Source organism: Triticum dicoccoides, chromosome 4A (genome assembly GCF_002162155.2).
Source record: "Triticum dicoccoides isolate Atlit2015 ecotype Zavitan chromosome 4A, WEW_v2.0, whole genome shotgun sequence".
Lineage (NCBI taxonomy): Eukaryota > Viridiplantae > Streptophyta > Magnoliopsida > Poales > Poaceae > Triticum > Triticum dicoccoides.
In genome coordinates, this window is record NC_041386.1 from 119758977 (window position 1) to 119764313 (window position 5337).

Consider the following 5337-nt stretch of genomic DNA (forward strand, 5'->3'; position numbering starts at 1 on the left):
CAACCCACAGGTACCAATCTGAGGTTTTGAGACAAAGATTGGATACAAGAGATGAACTAGGGTTTGAGATGAGATGGTGCTGGTGAAGATGTTGATGGAGATTGACCCCCTCCCGATGAGATGATCGATGGTGATGACGGTGGTGATGATTTCCCCCTCCCGAAGGAAAGTTTCCCCGGTAGAACAGCTCCGCCGGAGCCCTAGATTGGTTCCGCCTCGTGGCGGTGGAGTTTCGTCCCGTGAGCTAGCTTATGATTTTTTTCCTAGACGAAAGACTCCATATAGCCAAAGATGGGCATCAGAGGGCTGCCAGAGGGCCCACGAGGCAGGGGGCACGCCCAGGGGGTAGGGCGCCCCCCCCCACCCTCGTGGACGATGGGTGGCCCCCCTCTGGTACTTTTTTCGCCCAATATTTTGATATATTCTAAAAATAATTCCCGTGGAGTTTCAAGACTTTTGGAGTTGCGTAGAATAGGTCTCTAATATTTGCTCTTTTTCCAGCGCAGAATTCCAGCTGCCAACATTCTCTCTCTTCATGTAAACCTTACAAAATAAGAGAGAATAGGCATAAGTATTGTGACATAATGTGTAATAACAGCCGATAATGCAATAAATATTGATATAAAAGCATGATGCAAAATGGATGTATCAAGCACCTACACAAACAAACAAATACTTGCGCCCAACGCGATAAAGGGGTTGTCAATCTCTTCACGGTTACTTGCAAGGATGAGATCTGATAGAGATAGGTATAAAAGATAAATAAAAGTGTAAAATAAAGTAAAGGTAAATAAATTGCAGCAAGGTATTTTTGGGTTTTTGATTTTATAGATCTGAAAATAATATGATAAAGATAGACCCGGGGCCATAGTTTTCACTAGAGGCTTCTCTCTTGAAAGAACACATACGGTGGGTAAACAAATTACTGTTGAGTAATTGATAGAAAAGCGCAAATTTATGACCATATCTAAGACAATGATCATGAATATAGGCATCATGTTCGTGACAAGTAGACCAACTCCTGCCTGCACCTACTACTATTACTCCACACATCGACTGCTATCCAGCATGCATCTAGTGTATTAAGTGAACAAGAACGGAGTAACGCCTTAAGCAAGATGACAGGATGTAGAGGGATAGATCCAATCAATATGAATAAACCCCACCTTTTTATCCTTAATGGCAACAATACAAATATGTCCGCTGCTACCCTTTCTGTCACTAGGTGAGGACACCGCAATATTGAACCCATTACAAAGCACATCTCCCATTGCAAGAAAAATCAATCTAGTTGGCCAAACCAAATCAATAGATCGAAGAGAAATACAAAGCTATCTTAATCATGCATAAAAGAGTTTAGAGAAAACTCATATAATATTCATAGATAATCTAATCATAAATCCACAATTCATTGGATCTCAACAAACGCACTATAAAAGAAGATTACATCGAATAGATCTCCAAGAACATCGACGAGAACATTGTATTGAAGATCAAAAAGAGAGAAGAAGCCATCTAGCTACTAGCTATGGACCCGTAGGTCTATGGTAAACTACTCACACATCATCGGAAGGACAACAAGGTTGACATAGAGGCCCTCCGTGATCGAATCCCCCCTCCGGTGGAGTACCGGAACAGGTCTCCAGATGGGATCTCACGAGGACAGAAACTTGCGGTGGCGAAAAAGTATTTTTGATGTGCCCCCGGTATACGGGGAATATTTGGGTATTTATAGATCTGCGATTAGGGTTATAGATGCCATGATGGGCCCACAAGCTCGGCGGGCCCCCTAGGGCGCGCCTGGTGAGCTTGTGGCCCATCTGTGGCTCTTCTGGCCTCCTCCCGAAGCTTCCTAGGTGTCTTCTGGTCCAAGAAAAACTGTCAAAAAGTTTTATTCCATTTGGACTCTGATTGATATTGATTTTTTGGAAGACAAAAATAAGGAAAAAACAGCAACTGGCATTGGTCACTAAGTTAATAGGTTAGTCAAAAATGATATAAAATAGCATAATAATGCATATAAAATATCCAAAATGAATAATATAATAGCATGGAACAATAAAAATTATAGATACATTGGAGACGTATCAGTTGTTCATGCATCCCTTGCACGTGGCCTCGGTGGCTCGGCCACCTCATTACCGACCGGCGACCCCGACCTTGCAAGCGGCCAGATTGATCACGTGGTCGCCGCTCCGCTCCATCCGCGCCGCGCGATCGACCTAACTAGTCGCTTGCCTGCCCCTCCGCAGGTCCTGTGAAGATTGTCCCCGAGTTCAGCACGCCCCTCCACCGATAGAGCAACGGGTTGCCACTGCATCGCCCCGTTGGGCAGCAGCACCGCCACTCCGTGGTTCTCCCCGTGGCTGGACCAACTTGCGCTTCGCCCCTTTGGGCCGTAATGCCGCGACACACAGCCCATGCCGCCGCCCCGAGGCTGCCCTCGCGGTTGCACCGACCCGTGCTCTGCCGCTGCACCGCCGCTTCAGACCGTTGCGCCGCGGCCCGCGGTCCCCGCCGTGGCCCCGACCCGCCTGCTGCTGTTGTGTCGCCCCTTCGGGCCGTAGCGACACGGCCCGTCGTCCCCCACGTTTCGACTTCCAGTGGTATGCGTCGTGCCGCCTCCCTTGGCATGGGAATGCCATCGTCCGCGCCGGTTTTCGTCATGCTATCGGGTTCCTCGCCTACTTCGAGCATCGCCGCCGCGCTCCTAACCTAACCGCCACCGCCGTGCTCTTTGTAACATCCCAAATTTTCAATTTGGAATGTTATACATAGGTCATTCATGCATATCATATTTTATTGCATTTCGTTTTGTGATCCTCGAAATCCTAAGACCCTCAAGGACCCTCGGAGAGAGTTGGGGATTTTCCTAGTTCTCATATTTGAACTTTTCTCAAATATTGAAACAAGGATCACTTTGGTTTTAATTATTTTTCTCCCCGAAAATATTTCATATTAAAATTATATGAGAGGAGATAATATGACTTCTCCAAAATAAATGAAATGTTGGAGGAAAAATATTAAAATCAAATTGTATTTTTATTTGGGGTTTTATCGCTATTTTATTTAGATTAGGAAAAATATGTGTTTTTCAAAATTGCATTAGAGGCCCAAATAAATGTTCACCTTGTCCGGCGTATTTTCAGAGGACGGGGAAAATTTATTTCAGGATTTTTGGAGTCCGCTTAGTATTTCTTTTCTTCGTTTTTCTGTGCGTCGAAATATTTAAAAAAAAACCGACTTACCGGGCCATGTCCGGCTAGGACACTTAGCCCGGGGCTTTATAAGCCGCGCCCCGAGGCCCGAGGCCCGAGGCCCAAGTCACCCAGCTCCCGAAACCCTAGCACCGCTCGCCCTCCGCCGCCGCCTTGCCGCCCCGCGCCCGACCCGCCGGAGCCGCGCCGCCGCCGTCCCACCGCCGCCTCATCGACCCGCCGGAGGTAGCCGCCGCCACCGGTTTTCACGAGAAAACCATTCGGTTTTCTTTCGAAACCCTAGATCTCGTTTTTTCTATTAGATCGGTTTTTCCGTCGGTTTATTTATTTTGTGGACGTTCGTCCGTACGTTCGCTTTAACGAACATCGTTCATCCATTAGTCACAGACAACGAACGTTCATTTGTTAGCCTGTTCGTCAGTTTTTCTTTTTCCAGGGTTTTCCGCGATTATTTTCGATCGCGATTTCTGCCCTGATCTTATTTTAGTTTATCTTTTCGCTCGTTTATCGGAAACAGGTGATTCAAGCGCCTGGATCTTCATCTCAAAGCCCTCTTTCCGTTTAACCAACTGGAACAAGATTTTGGTACTGTAAAAATTGACTTTAGTCCAGGTTAGTAATCGGATCTTGTTTCTTTCGCAGTTTGAGTTTCGTTGCACCGTTTGATTTGATTCTTTTTGCAAACCAGAGTTCTTCAGTTGACCTTTCTGGTTAGATCTTTTATTTCAGTTTACCCATGCATCCTTGCTTGATTGCTTATGTATGCTATTGTTTGTTTACGATAGAACACCCGGAGTGCGAAGCGTGCTACTACGAGTCTTTAGGATTTGCAGATCGTCAGCAAGGCAAGTAACACTTTGATCATACCCCTTTATCACCCAGTTTTTATGCATTAGTTTCAATCTTCACACATTGCATGAGTAGGATCTCTTAACATGTGGGTCTGGGAAGTAGATGATGAGGTAGAACATATTACATGTGTTATTATCAAACCCTTGGGAGTTACTTCTACGTTATGCTTATATTGCCATGCTATGCTCGTAGACGTGGATTGGGTTTGAGTGTCTCCATGACAGATGTGAGTTGTTAATTAATGGTTCAACTTAAGGTGGCAACTTTAATACACATCTGGGTGGATTGCTTGTGGGCACCTGGAGAATCCAGTGTTGTCCTAGAGTATCCCGGAGTACCCGTGTGATCATCCTACGGTCCGCCACCTAGGCTCAAAGGGATCATAAGACTATTAATGCTAGAAACTTCCGTGTGCAGCCACAAGCCATTATGGGCTCTGGCATAGTTGAGTAAGTAGAGTGAGCTCTTGAAGAGGTGGACTAGCAGATGTAGGCGATTGTAGGTGTACCGGTCCGCCCGTAGTAGAGAGCAAATGCTTCTGAAAGATTGTGTCTCGGTTATCCGTTTGTCAAACACCCTGTAGTGTGAGAAATTCAACGGAGGAGATCGAGTCTTGTGGGAAAAAGTGCGCAAACCTCTGCAGAGTGTATAAACTAATCATGGTTAGTCGTGTCCCCGGTTATGGATATCTTGAGTATCTGGTTCTTGGATTATCATATGGATCTCATCACTCTAAATTAATTTGTTGGGTTGATAATTACTTTTAATTGGGATTGAGTTGGAGGAACCTTCTCGATGTTATTCAACTACCATGATAGTTAAATAAAATATATTCCTTTATTGTAGGGAAAAATTAGCTTTTTGAAAAACATATTAACCATACAGCCTCCACCAGCCATATATGCATGTAGTGATAGCATTTATCTGTTCATTACTCTCATGTGTTACTTTGCCAGTATATTCCATGAGTTGACCCGTTTTCGGGTGCAACGTATCATGTTGCAGACTTTTCAGACGAGCAGTAAGATGCAATGGGTCATTTGTCATGCATTCAGCTATATCATTGGAGTTGATGGACTCACTTTATCTTCGAAGCCTTCCGTTGTTATCGTATTAGATGGCCTTAAGCCATATTTATTGTAATAAGTTCTCTCTTGAGACATTCGATGTAATAAGTGTGTGATTGCCACTGTGTTATAAATCCTTCGAGTACTATGTGTGTCAGCATTACCGATCTAGGGATGACACTGAAGCACATAGACTTGGC